Here is a 19,526-nt window from a genome sequence, read left to right on the forward strand (position 1 = left end):
AAACTGTATAATTCATACAGTTGGGTAGTACTTCTTAAGCAAACGCTGTGAAATTTGCATGGTCTTTCCATAAAATTGATTGCACCAAAAATGAGATCCATAGATTTAGAGAAGCCTACACCACTGATTGAGAAAATCAAATCATGAAACTCTTCAAGAAATTCCATTTCTAATTTTTCATTTTTCAATTCCAGCAGTGACATGTAGCATATTTCCTTCAAGTTGGCATCTCCTCACATATCACCTTAAGAGAGGATTGAGAGAGTTTGAAGTTCAACAATTGTTTTTGTGGAATTAATCTACCTACCACATTTTAGATCACTTAATGACTCTATATATGTGCATTGCAAGATTCACTTCACTTTCATACAAAATTATTTTCATCCTTATCAATGTTATCTCAAGACTAAGTACAAAATTATTGACATCGATATTTTCATCCTTATCGATGTTATCTCAGGACTAAGTACTATGGTCAGTATAGTAAAATTCAATGCATGTTTCAAAAAACATCCTCATCTCTGATGGAGAGGCATAAACAATGAAATATAAATTTAATTTTTATTAAATGTAGTTCCAATTTTGAGGAAAGGGCTCTGGTATGAAATGCTACCAACATTTACCAGACCTACATATCTACTTAAAGCGAAAGCGTCGACCCTCTCACTGGTAAGCAGCAATGACTATTCATCATTTAAATTTTCTCTAAAATAATGAATATCAATTGCAATGAGACGTTGTACCAGACCCACTAATTAATTTTTGCTTAAAGGCCACCATGATCAAAGATTTTGGTTCTTACAGGAAGGAAGACCCACAGAGGCAATCATTGTGAGCATAAGCAAAAGCCGGGAAAACAGTTAAGGGTTTCGCTTGTGGAATCTGGCCACAAAGACGATTGTTTCTTAGATTCATATGCTTCAAATGCTTCATACCTAACATATGCCCTAGAATTTTTCCTTTGAAACTGTTCCATGACAGATCCAACCATCTCAGCTCCTTCAGCTCGCCCATGGGCCTTGGTATCTTGTCCACCATCTGATTTCTTGAGAAATCCAAGCGCTCAATTTTCTTTAACATGGAGATCAAAGTTGGAATGCTGCCCTTCAAATGATTAACTGATAAGTCCAGCCACTTAATGATGCGCTTGCCATTGATCTCCGAGATCCTGCCTGTGATCTCGTTGTTGGCCAAATTGATGAACTCCAGGCATCCCCCTTGGGATGGGCAAGAATATGAGATATTGTCAATGAAGAGTTTCTCTATAGACCCATACAACTTATTTGAATGAATATCAATTTATTTGAATGAAGATCAAGAACTGAGATGGAATCAGGCAAGGAAACCTTAGAGAGATACTTTCATCTTCTCTCTACATCTAGCAGTGGGGGCAAAGTAACATCGAGGTCTTCCTCTCAGAGTGATAAATTCAACATTCAGTGTTTTCTCTGCATCTAGCAGCGAGGGCAAAGTAACATCGAGGTCTTCCTCTCAGAGTGATAAATTCACGGAGCTTGCTAACAGTTGCCCGCGCCCTCTCAGCACACTTCAAGGTAAGGTGTGCACCCCTACTTGCATTGTACCAATTTTCATCTTGTCAAAGTTATCAATATCCACACGCTTGTGTCACAATGAGGAAAATTTTGAAAACAAAATTCCACTATCTCTAGTTCTTGTCTTCCTTACCTTGTTATAATCTTCAAGCCAGCTCTCTTCTTCAGAGACAGCTAACCATTTTTCAATTCTTTCCAAGATTTCTTTCCTGCTAAATGCTTCTTCTTTAGTCTTTGTAATTTTCTCTTCAATGCTCTCAAGAAGCTCAGAAGGGTCAACTAACCTTGTGAACAAATAAAAGGAAAGCAAATAAGTATCACCTAACAGATAGGAATTACTCCAATAATTTTATCAAAGATATGTTTTGCCTACAACAAATTATCACTGTTTAAGTATATACCATGAAAAGAGATTACCAAAATTGAGCAATAAAAGAAACAATACCCAAGAGAACTTACCAGAATCCATGGAGGCAATTGACTTGTCCAACGTAGTATTACTTTCAGCAATGAGATGTGTTCTCCCACAAATTTCTTCTAACTCTGTTCGCTTCTTAAGAACAAGCTCCTTCATCTTACTTCCTTTTAGCTCCTCAAGTCTTGAAACCTCTGCTTCAACCTGTATCATCATAATTTGACTAAGAATCTAAACAAACAAGCTGGCTTGCACCACATCAATATGCATAAATACTGCATGCATGCATGCAGAGGATCATCCAAATTTCTCAAGCCTACATGGTTAATAAATTCCATAGACAGGGCATTGGGAGAACATATTTCATGCTCTGAAGTTGCAATGTTGCAGGTGACATTCTGGAACATCTGTTGCTCTTCCATAGGGGTGTCCATTAGATTCCAAAGCTCCAGCATAGTCGTGGCCAAATCTTGAAGCTGGAGATATGAAAAAATCAAAAGAATCAGCCCAATGCACCCCATTATGTTGCAATACAGATCAGGGTAATAACAACCAACAAAACAAGGGGTAAACAAATTGCATGGGCAATCTCATGAAAATAACCTGTTGGTAAGGTAAATCCCCTCTGCGGACAGAGGCGATCCCACTAGCCTATCACAGAACTAGCCACAAACAAACCACGCTGCTACGCAAGTTCCTAGTTATGCATCAAAGGTGAATCAAGAAGACTAACTTGGAGTCCAACGCTATGATTGAAGCAGAGTTGATATCCTCGCTCCCTTGCTCCACCAGATCATAAACAAACACCTGCACATGCAAAGGAAGAGACAGATACCAACATAGAAACTACCAAGGCACAACTATATTTCAGTCAGAAAGGAAATAAATCAACATATCACCATGACAGATAATGAGATTGGAACTATAATAGCAGTCGCTCATCAATTAATAAACAGGAAAAGTTACAACCATTGTTCTGACGTCGACCCTTCTCCTGGCTGGGCGAATAACTATATGTGTCTTGACATGCATCTCCTCTCCGGCAGCATAACCTCTCTAGCACTCACTAGCATTCCTCCAAGAACTCAACATCTAACACTCCATGACCAATAATCATCACTACTATAACTCAATCACCAAATCACTAGCATAACACTAACACCAACACTCTAGCTTGTCCAATCCATAATGACAAGCTTATATAGATGGAGAAGGGAGGAGGATGCAATGAACCTGGACACCTTTCGCGGATTAGCAAAAGCCATAAAGATGGATAAAGCTCGACAAAAGACTGATTTTCTATCCTCAGAAAATCTCCATGTAATGAAGGAAACAACAGTCGGACGTGCATTAAGGCAAAAAGCACGACTAAATTTGGTTGGCGCGACTGTTTCTCTAAGACAGAGCGCCAATGGTCGTGCCCTCTTTTGAGGATCTCCATCATTGGCGCGGGTAGGATATTGTGGACTTGCGCCAATGGAAAAAGAGCACTTTTTAGGGACGATCTGCAGAAGGTGCCTTCAGGGAACATGGAGTACATACTCAAGGGAACATAATGCAAGTGTTTTTAGACTTTGTCACTTCTTATAACTCCCGGGATGGGTCCTCCAAGGTACGACAAGAGGAGTAACAGGGATGGTGACAAATTACTGTGTAACATATGCCCCCTAAAGCATGAAGCCCGAGAGGTGGAGAGGGGTGAAATGCTTTACAAGAACACACACATAAGAGCACATATAGTTACTGCCGCCGAGGAGCTGTATTAAGAGACATGACTGATAGTTCAATTACATGATGTACATGGTATGGTCGTAGCCATCCATAAGAGAGTACATAAATAATCTGGATCCATAGTATGGACGCAGCCATCTGGTTAGGATCAATGATTTGACTCAGGTATGGTCGCAGCCATCCAGTGAATGAGTCAAGTATCAAGAATCACGCCTGGATTACAACAGACACAATCCAGGGTCTTGCGCTCCATCTCGACCCGAACAAGAGTACAAGTCAAAGCATGTGAATATATGAGCTGAAGTCGAACATGCATGAACATCGCCTGATTACCAGTCAATAATGGAAACTGTTAACAGACGCGAGAGGTACCACCAATAATGAAAATGGCCCTCAAGGTACTATAGGTACAATCTACGGCGTGTGAATCAATGATCTGAAGTCGAACACCCGTAGAATCATTCGATCGGAGGCCAATGATGAAAACCTCACGTCGAACACGAAGAACCTGCCATTGAGGCATGCAGGCTCCAAGGCACCGGAAAGGAGTCTCTAGATCAATTCCCTGGATAATGAGTTGAAGTCGACAGGGAGTGACCTTGATCGAAGGTGGGCCATAATGTTTCCCACATCATCGACACGAGACAGAGAGATGAAGTTGTGAATCAAGATTGTGCGAACTATCAGAAGGAGGTTGTTTTTTCAGAGGTCAACTTCTCTTGAACATATCGGCGGCACATTAACGGAATTGGCAGTATTTGACATCAATGTATCAAAGGTCATTATAACGAGGCAATGAGTGAATGAGAGGTCAAATAGGGTACCCAAATCCATGGAAGCAAGTGAAAGATATGAGATGAAATATCCCCACCCTGGACACGAAAACAAAAAGTGCCATGTTCAAGAGCGACATACTGCCTTTACGGTAATAATTATGGTTCAAAATTTTCTTTTCCCCCCGCCATTTCTGGCGAGTACCCCGGTTATTTTTAACAAGCTTGATGGGGATAGCATATGCTTGTATTGTGATAAAATCCGATGTCATTAAGTTTTAACAAGTCTGACAAAGGAAGAACTCGGCATCTTTTCATGTTTAGAGAGTTTGAAAATACAGCAGAAAAGTAAACTCCAGGGATGTCCTTTTTCGTAAAGTTGTGTCTCTCGGGCCCGAAAAAGTATAAAATAATACCCGAAAGAACCGCCCGATCATTACGATCGAGGAGTACTTTTCATGATTAGTGACTTCGACCTAAAAAAGTAAAAAAGCGGTCAAAACCACGTCGTTTCGTAACCACTAACGAGTTTGAAACGACAAAAACCCGGTAATCTTTTTATGTTTTAACGGTCGACAAAAAGAACTTAAAACAACCGCCCCTTATCACCATTTAACGAGTCAAGAGGAGCGACTTGGCAATCTTTTCCTCTTTAAATGGTCAGAAAAGCGCTGAAAGCGGACCTTGAAGTAACCTTTTCTCGTGTTTTACCGAGCTCGAAAAACCAAAAAAAAAGGTTCATTATGTTGCTCGAGTGGCACTAATCCCTGTCAACACACAAAAACAGCGTAAAATCCTACTTTGACATAAAAATATTCACAAAAATATGATTTTAATGTTTTTTTTAAGCCAAAAGAAGTTATAAATAGTGAAATAGTAAAAAATAAAATTACTTTTCACTTTTTACCTTGTGAGTTTACCGTTGGAGGGTTTTGGGTGCAAATTTCAACTGTTGATTGCGACCAATCCAGGAGACCATTCGAGCTGCCGTTTGAAACAAGTAAGAGGCCTCATCCTTAGCTTCATTTTTATTCCATTCTTTCAGTTTTCCATCCACAGAATGATCCTCTGCAAGGGGTATTGCAAAAAATAGGGTTGCGCCCATTGGCGCGAGTTTCCCACGCGGGTTCGCGCCAATGGGCTGTTTTTCAAAAAGGGCGCGAACCAATTTTCACATAATTTTGACCGTTGAAACTGCAATTTTCTTTGATTTTTGGTTTCACCGTTGATCTTATGATGACATTTTGGTGTTTTGGTTGCAGGAATTGGTCAAAATGGCTATAGAATGGAGAGAAAGGGAACATGAGGCCATAGATGCTTTGGCATTGGAAGATGACGCATGCATGGATGCTTTGCGAGATTGTGGTTTGAAAAAATTCTTCCTTACCTCATATCTACGTGCACAGCCCGAGCTACTAAGGTTTATTGTGGATGCCTGGGATATTGAGGATCAGGTATTCCGCCTGAAAGATCAGACATTGGAGTTGGATGTCTCTGATGTTTATTTTATTACTGGACTATCTCGGCGGGGCGCACGGCCTATCTTGACCGGTAGTAGACCTTCTGGGGAAAAGATGGGGGAGGTAATGGCCAGAGTTTGTCCTGGGGCCCATTTTGGATCCAATAGTGCCAAGGTGGACATTGTCACTATCCCAGATTTGGTGCTACGAGTGGTACTATTCACTATCACTCGGACGGCTGGGGTACAGGCACCCCACGAGGACAGCAAGAATCACTTGCTGCTGGCAACTGAGTGCCTACACCCTACATTATTTGATTGGGCCACAGGAGTAACAACAAATATAAAGAGGCAGCTTACCAAATGTAAGTGTGATGGCAATAAACAGTTCGGATATGGATCCATCATAGTATCATTTTTCCTGGAGCGGCTACCGATATTCCGGATCCCAGGAGGTATAGTGGCAGATCCAGTGCCACGGGAGCCGAGATTGGCTCGATGGGCACCACTTATGCCCAGAGGAGGTGGGGGCCAGCAGATGTCCTGGAGGCCCGAGTTCTTTATTTGGCTCCAACACCAGTTGATCGTCGTGGAGGACTGGCCCTATGCGGGCACTGATTTTACTGGAGATCCAGACCTCCCGTTGCCTGAGGGAGAGGACTGGGACGAGGAGCTAGGTAAGGACCTTTTATGTTTTCAATATTTTAACATATTCAAGTTTTTATAATTCATGTCTGTTTCTTACAGCATCTATATATGTATGCAGACGTTGGTGCAGAACGACCAGCCGACTTGCCTCACAACGTACGGAGAGTACAACCTGCAGCGGACCCTCAGGCAGAGGGTGACGATGATGACCTGGTGCAGAACCTCGAGGCACTTACTCGAGGGATCCCAGATTATGGCAGACTGGCGGACGTGCCTAGAGTGTACCAGAGGCATACGGTGGGAGTGTCTACTCGCGTCAATCGTCTGTTAAGACGTGTGGTGCGGGCGGTGACATGCTATCATGAGCATCACCGCGATTAGACGCCTAGGTTTCATTTTTTGCACATGTTGTCGACAGCTGTATGAGTTTTGGACATGTATTATTTTTTGGATTATGTAATGCGCGGGGCGCAAACATTTTGACACTCACGTATATATATACATATGTTCATGGTTCATTATTGTGTTTTCATGTGCTTGCTTACATAATGTTTTAATTACAAATTATGCAGATGTCTATCTAATACATGATTGGCCAATGCATCAGATAATGTGTTTAATTGTCTCGGAACATGTTGATATGTAATAAAATCAAAATGCCTTTCTAACAACCTTACACGTAAATACAACCTTAGTATATGATGGTTTCTGACGGAATATTACCCGTTGAGTTGGTGGACAACAAGTTGAGAGTCCAGGTTTACTATCAATGCGTGAATACCGAAATTAATTGCTCCAGCGAGTAACTCGATTACAGCACAGTATTCGGCAACATTGTTAGTAGTATGGCCTAAACACACACCCTGGCAATCTATTAGCTTGTTATGAGGATCGTAGATTACCCATGCCGCAGAAGACAAACTGCGGGTACTGCGGTAGGCACCATCAGCGAAACCAACATAAGGTGCATCCGACATCTGCACAAGAAGCGAAAAACACAATAAGTGGCAGCTATGTCTCGAAAACCGACACACAACACACCAAAGTACATGTATGTACATAATAAAATGTACCAGCATCACGCATAGTACTTTTTCAAGTAAAGCCCATTTCGGGGCTTCCCAAGAGGGTTTCCTTCATAATCAATCAGCTCGTAGGCCCCTTTCTGCAGGACTCTCTTGACAATATAAGGGCCTAGCCACATAGACTCGAGTTTTCCTGCGCCTAGCTTATCTTTCGCTTGATCATAGAGTAGGACCAAGTCTCCCTCAACGAAAGAACACGGATGGACGGTCTGATCGAAATGAGTCTTGACTCGCTTATTTTGTGTTTCGATGGCCAAAGAGGCCAGGCGACGAGTCTCATCTAACCGTTCTAGGTAAAGAAGGCGTTCTTCTAACGGGGTAGTGTTGGGAAGCAGTTCGATGGCTAATTTCAATGAAGGGATTTCACATTCAATTGGAAGGGTAGCCTCTAGTCCATAAACTAGTTGAAATGGAGTGAAACCAGTGGCATCCTTCACGGAGGTTCGGTAAGCCCATAAGGCAGGGAATAACATCAAATGCCAGTTAGATTTATGCACACCAACGATACGTTGAAGCATTGTAACCAAGATTTTATTGACAGCTTCAACTTGACCATTGGACTGAGGGTAGTATGGAGTTGAACTATCATGTTGCAAGCCTAGCTGGGTTGTTAATTCCGACATCATATGATTACGGAAATGCTTTCCGTGATCAGTGACAATGGCTTGAGGGACGCCGAATCGCGAAATAACATGATTGAATAAAAATTGCGTCGCAGTGTGACCGTCTTCAGTTAATGTAGGCATCGCCTCGGCCCATTTAGTAAAGTAGTCGACGACAACGATGACAAACCCATGCCCCCCGGCCGAGCGAGGGTTACAGGTCATATAATCAATGCCCCATTTTGCAAAAGGGCCGACGGAAACCACAGGGTGCAACGGAGCAGAAGGCGCTCGCATTTTACGTTGGTATATCTGGCACTCATGACAAGACCGGACGGCAAGGATGCAATCCTTGAAAATAGAGGGCCAAAAATAGCCAGCACGACATATCCGGACATATTTCCGCCACAAGCGCCAAAGTGGCAGTCATTTAGAACCCGTTCAGCTTCCTCTAGAGTAAGACAACGGCGGAGAACGAAGTCTGCACCAAGACGATATAATGTATCTCCGATGATATGGTAGGGTTGAGATTGATGACGAATCCTCCGCCGAGCGTCTTTAGACAGACCTGGGCGGAAGGAGGACGTTTGCAGATATGTGATTATATCTTCGTACCATGGATCGAGGGTGCTAATGAGGAACAGGGTTTCATCTGGTATTTGGTCTTCTGAAGGCGAGGTTGAGGAAGACGATGGCAAAGAGCAAATTAACTCAGCGAACGCAAGGGATTTCTTAGACTTGGCAGTGGTAAATTCCAAGTCAAACTCTTGGAGGATAACAATCCATTTTGAGTATTTGCCCCCCAGTAACTGGCGTGACAATATATACGTCATGGGGTTGCAGTCAGAAATGATAGTAGTAGTACGCAAAAGAATATAATGACGGAAACGTTGTACATCACAAACTGCGGCTAGTGCCAACTTTTCGATATAAGAATATCGAGTTTCCATATCTAAAAGGTTGCGGCTGAGATAGTAAATAACATGTTCAGTGTTATCATCATCAGTTTGGACAAGAACCATGCTGATAGTGGTATCGGCGGCAGCTAGATACAAGGTGTAGTCGCGATAATAATCCGGAGGACGAAGCAATGGAGCAGAAACAAGTAAACTCTTGAGACGTTCAAAAGATTCCTGATCTATGGCATCCCAATGGAAAGGGATATCACGCTTCAGTAATCGCGTAAAACCTTTAGCTACTTCGGCATAGTTGGGAACAAAACGGCATAAAAAAATTGGCTTTCCCCTGCAAACTTTGTAACTAATGCAAAGAATTTGGGGGAGGGAGATTGACGATAGCTTCGACTTTAAGGGGATCCAAACGGATGCCTTCTTTGGAAACGATAAAACCGAGAAGTCTACCAGATTCAACGCAGAAGACACATTTGTGGGGATTTAGCCGGATGCGGTAGTACCGACAGCGAAGAAAGATTTCGCGAAGGTGTTTAGGGTGGTCCTCACGTTTAGCTGAATGAGCAGGAAGATCATCCAGATAAGGTTGCACAATATGCCGAATGTCATGAAATGCATAAGACATTGCGCGCTGGAAGGTAGCACCGGCATTTTTAAGACCGAAAGGGAGCTTCTTATAGGCAAAAGTCCCCCATGGGCAAATAAAGGCCGTTTTGTGTTGATCAACAGGAGCAATATTGATCTGGTTATAACCGGAGAAACCGTCCATAAAAGAATACATTTCACTGCCGGCACACTCGTCAATGATCTGATCAATGAATGGTGTGGGAAAATTATCTTTAGGACAGGCTTTGTTTATATCACGGTAATCAACACAAACCCGAATTGTACCTTGTTTTTTAGTTACAGGGACAATGTTAGAGACCCAATCTGTAAGAGGAATAGGGTAAATAAAACCGGCGTTAAGAAGCTTTTCTACTTCGGCCTTGATCGCCGCAGCCTTCCTAGGATGTACAGGGCGTAGACGTTGACGAACAGGCTTAGCATCTGGGTACGTGATTATTTCATGCACCACTATTCTAGAATCAATGCCAGGCATTTCTTCATAGGACCATGCGAAAACATCACGAAATTCGCGAAAGAGTTCGGAATAAAGTTGAATCTCCTCTGGAGTACAAGTGACTCCGATATGAAGATGCTCGACTATCCCAGGTTTAACAGAGATGTCGAGGGGTTGGGTTCGTGTAATGTTTGCCATATTTCCTTCAGAAAAAACCTGATCAATTTGAATAGGCGTTTGAAGGATTTGTGATGGTAGACAAGGAGCAAACCGTTCGAGGCATGTCAGGAAATGCTGCGAGGCAGGGAGAAATGAGGAACGATGGTGAGAACTATACCAGGGAGGTTCCTCTAGAGACATAGTCTCAATAATAGCTTCGTCGGAGAGGAATATTTCTCCTAGAGAATCCGAAGAAGCCTTATCTAGAAGTCCTAAGGATGGAGTAAGCGTAGAGGAGGGAGCCGAGGCAGCAATGATTTCAACATAATTAAACTCGGCGGGACTCAATGGCATCTGGTCGCCCCAGGAATCTACTTGGTCTGTAGGGGGTACGAGCCACGGATCAGAGCCAGTAGCGATCATATTGACAGAGGCGACATTTATAGGAGGGAGTGGAAAAACACCCATAAGATCAGGATCTTTGAAAAGTCCAGCTCCCAGAGTCTTAGGTAATTTGGAAGTATGGTCCACGAACGGGATGGTGCCTTCAGAAGAAGAAGCAAAAAAGGAGAGCTGGTCAACGGTAACGATCTTCCCTTGATGAGGAAAACGGATGATTCGGAAGAAAGATGAAGCAACAGCTTGCATTGCGTATATCCAGCTACGTCCGAGAAGGAGGTTGTAGGTTAGAGTAGCATCAACGACTTCAACTTCCATCTTGACCGTCTTCCCTTCCAAAGAAATTGGTAAACATTTGAGTATACCGTAAGTACGGGACGCTCTTCCATCAAAAGCTTCCAAGGTGGTGGGAGAGTGGCTCAATGTCGGAGATCCAATCGCTTTCCAACAGGCAACGGACATGATGCAAGTTGAGGCACCTTCATCAATAACTGTACGATGAATCGTCTTGGAATCAATAATTACCTGTATGAGGAAGGCGATTTGGGGAGGTAGTCTTAGAGTGTGGCGTTCTAAGTCAAAGGTTATTAAATCCGAATCGGCCGGGTTTATGCCCCCAATGGCAGATAGCATGGACTTCCTCTGCGAAGGGCAACTCTGGAGAACCTCTAAAGCGGACATAGCCGACGGAGTCTGTGCTAAGTCCTCAACGATGTTGTAGTGCTGTGCAGCACGAGCATTCGGATTATACGAGGATTTTCGGAGTACTCCTTTTGGAGGGGGTCGAAGAGGCGTTTCAGTGGTAGGTCTCTCAATGTGGAGCGGACCTGAACTGAACAGGGGAGCACTTGGGGGAACCTCAGGCTCCTTCCCGGCAGATGACGAATAATCCTTCGTTCGAGTACTGATATTAATGGGTATTGTACCAGCCATAAACACTTGAGAACCAAAGGAAGAGGGAGGCTGAGTAGGGTCAGCCACCATTTGAGTTTTTTGAGTGTGTTGGTTGGGAAAGGGCTCCTTGAGCACCGCAGGAGTCCCAGAGGTGCCTTTTAATAAACGACTAACTTCGGACCGCCTCGGGCAATCCTTGGTAAAGTGATTTTCATTGCAAATAAGACAAGGATATTTGGGTTTGCGTTTAGCGCCGTCCTCAGGTTGAGGTTTCGGGGTTTCCTGCTTAGGTTGCTCCGTCTTATTTTTCGCTTTCCCTCTTTTCTTCTCTTTCGAAGCCTTGCTTGCCGTATTAGATTGGACGGCATTAACCTCAGAAGTAACATTCGAACCTGGCGATGCCTGGGAAGGTTGTCCATTCGAAGCAGATGTTTTTTGCTTCGCAGGGTTCGTCGAACTTTTCTTTGAGGATGAATTAACCGAACCAATGATATCGTCAACAGTGGGTGTTGGCGGGGCTTTAGATGGTCCTTGTCTTGGGACATCAAGCAGATAATCATATAATGTACCTGACTGAGAATAAACCAAGTCAAGGTACTGAGCCCGAGCAATAGCTTTCTCTTCGGTGACACACGCCCCCATGGCGATATCCCGAGCTATCGGAGGCACGAATGAAGTCATAAACCAATCGGTAAGAAGCTGGTCGGGAATCCAAAATTTGATCATACGTCTACGCCGTCTCCCTTCATGGATATGATCAGAGATATGCGTAGCCGTCGTTTGTCTTAAGGAAGTGAGGAGGTGAGTACCGGTTTCGTATCGAACGGGTAACTGGAAGTGAGTGAGAAATGCCATAGCCAAGGAATTGAAATCTTGAAAAAGACCCGCGATGAAGTTCGATATACCACTTAGCGGCAGAGCCAGTGAGAGTCCTTTGAAAAAGGCGAAGCTGAATCGAATCGTCAAGCCATGAATTAGATGAACACCACAAATGATAGGTCATAACATGGGCTTGCGGGTCTTCATTGGCTTTACCATCGAATTTTGGACAGTCACCAGGTATTTTAGTTGGAACTGGAGGCCAATAAGGATTATGAAGAATAGGATCATTGGTTAATTTGGATACATCTGGTAATTCCAAAGTCGCTAAGAATGGTAATTGAGGATTGAAAGGCATCTGGGGCTGTTGGTAGGGTGGAGCACCAGGGTTCCACCCAGGTGGTGGTTTCCCCCATAGAGTTTGTCCGGAAGGATTTGGCCCCATAGTGGATTGGCCGTAGGGATTTGTATAGTGCCCCCCAGCATAAGGATTACCAAATGATGCTGCAGGTGTGCCGTATTGTTGTTGATAAGTTTGTGAGGGATTTGCTTGCGATTGCTGGTAGTTCTGGTACGGGGCAAACGGAAATTGCCCTTGAGGTTGTTGGTAGCCATACAGTGGTGGGGCTCTGAATTGAGTTGAAGGATCGGGCTGGGTTGGATAAAAAGTTTGTGATTGAGACCCAACCCGCATTTGAAGACCAGATGGGTATTGGGGTCCCATTTGGGGCCACGGACCGGATTGAGCAGCGCCAATAGACTGTCCTATAGAGATAGCCAGAAGGAAAACCTTGTTGATGGTGAGGTTGGCCGATCTGTCCAGAAGGTTGTACCTGCTGATATTGAGGTTGGCCTACCTGCTGGAACTGTTGTTGCGCAGTTGAAGGTTGTCCTAGCAGATTAGATGGTTGAGGAGACTGGGCAGTTGGTTGGCCTAACTGTGTTTGAGGCTGACCAATTTGCCCAGAGGGTTGTGAATACTGGACAGTAGGTTGACCGGGTGGTTGAGTACCTTGTCCAGACATTGGACTATACTGGACATTGGATTGGTTTGGGTTAATAGTTTGTTGACCACTTTGTCCAACGGGATAGCCTTGCTGGATACCAGGTTGGACTTGTTGAAAAGATGACTGACCTGAGTCACCAGAAGGTTGCATATAAGAAGAGGAAAAAGGAGCAGCAGTAACGAAAGGGTTTCCATAAACGGATTGCCCTAGTTGGTCTTGAGGGGGTTGTATTGCAGATTGCGCGGATAAAACTTGACCACCATGGAAAGAGGTGGAGGTCCAATCAATTGACAATGGGACCGATACCTCAACAACCGGTTGAGATGACAAATATGGATCATATGGCTCCTGCATTGGGACATTTGTCATGGGGTCAAAAACTCCAAACAAAGAGGCTGAGGGACGACTATAAATAGAAGTCAAGGGGGCTGCACATACCGTTGGAGCGGTTGTGACGGAGGTAACAGATAGACTGCGACTTGGTGGAGTAAAAGGCTCCGTAGTAGGAAAAGTGTGTGATGACCAAATGGGACCTGTGAACGGAGTTCCAGAAGGCGTAGCATCTCTCAAAGCTTTATAACCCAGTGGTAAATTTGTAGTAGTAGGCGTACTACTAACATGTATAGGGTCCGTTGAGGTGGGAATGTCACCGCTCGTTGCAACGGACTCATCGGTCGTTGTAGGAGACAAATCATCCATGTCGGATGAAACTGGTGGGACTGACCCATGAGGAGAAGGATGGTCCCAAAAAGGGATACCGCCCTCAAAAGGTTCCCACGTAGGGTTCCAATGAAACTGGTAAGTCTCGTCACCCGGGGCACGAGAACTAAGTGGTTGTATACTTAGAACCACAGGAAGACTTACCACCGGTGTTTCGGTAAAAGACGAAACTGGTAATTCTGCCAGGATGAAACTTGAAAAGTTTATCGAGATAACTCCTACTTCAGACTGACACAAACGAAAGCTAATTGGGTAGATGTTATCGTGGCCAATAAATTTTAAGACACTGAACTTAACCTTTTCATTTTTTAAGAGTCGAGAAAAGGATAAAAGATGACTCTAGTCTCCTTCGAATATTTAGTGAGCACGAAGTGACAAGACGCTCACAGGCACCTTTTCGTTTAGGGAGTCCGAAAAGGATCAAAAGTGACTGCTCTGGAATTCTAGGTAGAGGGTGTGCCAACCTTTTCGCAAAACCACAGAATACTTTTTAGGGTACGGGTGGTCGATCTTCGTGAATGCTGTGTTCACTGCATTGCGAATCGTAGGGCGGCTGACACGGCTTCCTATGGATAAAGGCTTTATTCCTATAGGGGTCTCCCAATATATACTCGACGGTACGTGGGAGCACAGTCCGTATTGGCACCTATCGTTTCACCGTGGAGGAATCACTCAACCACTCGACGATAAACTACCAGGTTTAAAGACGTCAGAACACGTCTCTAACCTAGACCTCTAGAGTGTTTGCATTATGTTCCAATGCGTTGTTATGTTCATCGAGTTCATTTTAAAGTTTATCTTTGATTATGTTTCAGTTTTTTGGTCCTACCGTATGTGATATCTCAAAAACTTCTTACATGCAAACTATATACCAAAATTAAATCATTTGATTCAATGAATTCTATCTATAGGAGGGTTGAGATCTTTTTCACAAATGAAATGATCACTTCAACAAAGATCCTAATGCAGCTAATAACAAGAAACGAAATTTTGTCTTTTTATTTTTAATAGCAACAAATAACAATAAATGCTAACAACTATGATGCAAGAGATTTTTTTTTTCCTTTAAGATGGCATGATGCATGTAAACAAATTCTAAGAGATATGCATAATCCAAGTTCAGTCAATGAAATAGAACCAATCCTAAGACACAAAATGAACCATGCAAGCAAGGAAAAACACAAAGACTAGTGAACTTCAAAGAGGCTAGAAGTGAAGTATTCAGAGTATAGAAGATCAAGCTTTAACAAATCACTGAATAAGTGCATAACACAATCTACAAGCTGACTGGATAATCAAGAGACCGAAACTTCCCACAGAAGGCTAGACATGCAAAGTCACTGGAAATAAGAAAACAGCTGAGGGATACAGGCTAAGACCAGTCAAGCAGAGGTTCAACACAGTTCCAGAGGCTGAAAGAGATATATAAAGAGACTGAATGAGCTTTCCACCCACACACAGGCAAAATTTACAGAGTTGGCGCGACTGTCAGCCTGCAACTTGCGCTACCACAGGATTGGCGCGAGCTGCTCTTGAGCAACGTGCGCCAACTGGCGCGACTGTTAGAGAAATAACCGCGCCAATTAAGCTTGCCAACTAGAAAGATAAATGATACGACCTCAGGTCGGGTTGACAGTGCTCAGATGGGTCAAACAGTAAAGAATCAACTCAAAACTGACTCAGGAAGCTCATGCATTCAAGCAAGCAGAAGAAAATTAACATGCAAGAGAGAAATCAAAGAGTTAGTCCCCAGCGGAGTCGCCAATTTGTTGGTAAGGTAAATCCCCTCTGCGGACAGAGGCGATCCCACTAGCCTATCACAGAACTAGCCACAAACAAACCACGCTGCTACGCAAGTTCCTAGTTATGCATCAAAGGTGAATCAAGAAGACTAACCTGGAGTCCAACGCTATGATTGAAGCAGAGTTGATATCCTCGCTCCCTTGCTCCACCAGATCATAAACGAACACCTGCACATGCAAAGGAAGAGAAAGATACCAACATAGAAACTACCAAGGCACAACTATATTTCAGTCAGAAAGGAAATAAATCAACATATCACCATGACAGATAATGAGATTGGAACTATAATAGCAGTCGCTCATCAATTAATAAACAGGAAAAGTTACAACCATTGTTCTGTCGTCGACCCTTCTCCTGGCTGGGCGAATAACTATATGTGTCTTGACATGCATCTCCTCTCCGGCAGCATAACCTCTCTAGCACTCACTAGCATTCCTCCAAGAACTCAACATCTAACACTCCATGACCAATAATCATCACTACTATAACTCAATCACCAAATCACTAGCATAACACTAACACCAACACTCTAGCTTGTCCAATGCATAATGACAAGCTTATATAGATGGAGAAGGGAGGAGGATGCAATGAACCTGGACACCTTTCGCGGATTAGCAAAAGCCATAAAGATGGATAAAGATCGACAAAAGACTGATTTTCTATCCTCAGAAAAGCTCCATGTAATGAAGGAAACAACAGTCGGACATGCATTAAGGCAAAAAGCACGACTAAATTTGGTTGGCGCGACTGTTGCTCTAAGACAGAGCGCCAATGGTCACGCCCTCTTTTGAGGATCTCCATCATTGGCGTGGGTAGGATATTGTGGACTTGCGCCAATGGAAAAAGAGCACTTTTTAGGGACGATCTGCAGAAGGTGCCTTCAGGGAACATGGAGTACATACTCAGGGGAACATAATGCAAGTGTTTTTAGACTTTGTCACTTCTTATAACTCCCGGGATGGGTCCTCCAAGGTATGACAAGAGGAGTAACAGGGATGGTGACAAATTACTGTGTAACATAACCTTTTGCATTCATTTCTTTTTTTCTTCTCGCAATGTTTGAATTGTTGCAACCAACCTATCAACAGTGTAATTACTAATGCTCTTGGATTGTTCAGACTCATCCAAGCTTGGATGCACATCTGTTACTGTACGTACAAAATCCAAGCCAAGGACAGAGCATAATCCATGGATTGTGTTGACAAATTCGATGACTTTGTAGAGACGCTCACTCTACATCAAAAACGAATGGTAAAAGAACATATCAGATACACAAAAATACATAAAAACAAAGGCGAAAGGACATATCACAAATTCAAAAGATTATCCATAGATTACAAATAAACAAGGGGTTTAGACACTTGAAGTAATTGAGAAAATTAAAAGTATTTAAAAATTAAAGGAACTATGATAGATTTGTTAGCAAAACTCAAACCCCATTAAAATCATAAATGTGTAAAATTGGGTCCTCATGAATTTCGGCTCTATGCATGAGACGAAACCCATCCCACAGTGATACAACACGCTGCACTGGCTCCATCAAGCTTGATCTTTTCAAAGCAATTTATACAACAATACACATCTTATCACTATTTTCTTACCAGTTTTTTGTAAGCTTGAACTTGTTTTCTTGCTATAAATTTTTGGTTTTTTGGAACATAGCTAATACGATTAAACCCATAAAATACCCTAATAGACTCGGTAAATCCTAACTCTCTTTAGGGTTATCCCACATTGCAGCTATTAGCAAAAGCATAAGACAAAATAAAATAGTGAAGTAGTAGTAATTCTTACCTTTTCTCTTTGAAGCGATTGAAGTTGCTTCTGGTATTCTTCAAAATTCCCAAGAGATAGATCATTTTCGTCCACTGAAATGGCGGACGGACTAAGCTCTACACGTCCCAAAATTTCATTTGAAATCTTCTAAATCTGCATTTTAACATCCCAAATTTGCTGAATCCGTTCCTCTTTTCTCCGGCGCATTTCTTCCAACATAGGAGTTATCGCTTCCAACTGCTCCTTCAGGCTCCCTGCTCTTCTGTCTCCCTAAAATGGAGCAGGTAAAACCAATATCAGAGTCTTGTAAGATTTAAAATTCAAAATGAAACCATGATATAAACTGCAAAGGCATATTTTCGGTCTTGTTATTTTAACCTGTTTAGGCATGGTAGGGAAAACTCTGAGGGCAGAATAAATGGATGCGAGCTCTGCTTCGGAATCAGCAATAGCCTGGTGAAGTTGAGCCCGTGATCGATTTGATTGATCTACTTTCTGTGTGTAAACTTCCAAGCATTCTTGTTCAAGCTGGAGCAACATTTTATCACTTTCCTCGTCCGGCTTGCCCAGTTTGTCCCATATTAACTGAAATTGAGAAGCCTTTAGCCACCAAACCATTATACAATCCATAGCATATTTTTCATGGTTAGCTGAAATAAATATAAGAAACAGTGAACATTACTTGGAGCTTGTAAAGAAGAGATCCACAAGTTGTCTCCAGTTGCAATAATTGATCGTTCTGCAAGCTCGACATTCTGAACGTATGCCATACACCAGAGACATTTTGATTATGGTAAACAGAACCGTGGAACAAACCATAAATTATGAAATTAACAGAGGATTCCTCTTCCAGCAGAAACCGGAAGCATTATGGCAGCAGGTCGTGGAAGAGCCCGAAAACATTATTGCAACAGGTCATGGAAGAGAACAGGAAGAGTAGAAAGCGGAAAGAAAGCGGAAGGAGGAGGAACAGAAATGGAAAGCAATTTTGGTTAAACCAGATGCCAGTTGGAGTTGGACGCCATCATGGAAGAGCCCAGAAACATTGCAGCAGGTCGTGGAAGAGAACAGGAAGAGCAGAAAGCGAAAAGAGGAGGAACAGAAATGGAAAGCAGTTTTGGTTAAACCAGATGCCAGTTGGAGTTGCATGCCAGATGTCAATCATATGCTAGTTGGAGTTGCACGCCAGATGTCAATCATAGAAAGAAAAGATAGACGAAAAAACTCATTCAAAAGAAGGCCTACGGTCTAAATATTGGTGAATGCACGATAGATTCAAAGATGACGGTGTGTTAGATACATATAATGGTGACTTCACAACTAGTTATTAGAATACAATATAACACCAAAAAGACATCATTGAAAGATGACGGTGTGTTAGATACATATAATGGTGACTTCACAACTAGTTATTAGAATACAATATAACACCAAAAAGACATCATTGAAGTAACAAATCTGATTTTAGAAATCAATTTATACTAATTTTATTAGTAAGTTTGAAGGTATGATGGGAAGGATTAAGGGTGGAAATAAATTAACTATGGAAAATTAAAATTATTTAAAAAATGTTTAAAGATCCTCACACAATTACCATAATAATATTTTATGAAAATTGTAAAATTCCAATGACAGTAAAACAAATTATTATTTCACCCAATATATAAGTATTTTCATCTAATATGTAAATATTTTATTCTGTATATTCCGGT

The 19,526-nt window shown here is 42.5% G+C and overlaps 1 pseudogene; it reads right to left on the minus strand.

Annotated features, from left to right (window-relative positions):
* Window positions 1–1,429: 1,429 nt before the first annotated feature.
* LOC149211810 (65-kDa microtubule-associated protein 3-like) lies at window positions 1,430–18,568 on the minus strand (annotated as a pseudogene).
* Between the last annotated feature and the right edge of the window lie 958 nt (window positions 18,569–19,526).

The sequence above is a fragment of the Pinus tabuliformis genome, chromosome 1_1 (genome assembly GCF_031772625.1).
Source record: "Pinus tabuliformis cultivar Carrire ecotype Pingquan chromosome 1_1, CPIR1, whole genome shotgun sequence".
Taxonomy (NCBI): Eukaryota; Viridiplantae; Streptophyta; class Pinopsida; order Pinales; family Pinaceae; genus Pinus; species Pinus tabuliformis.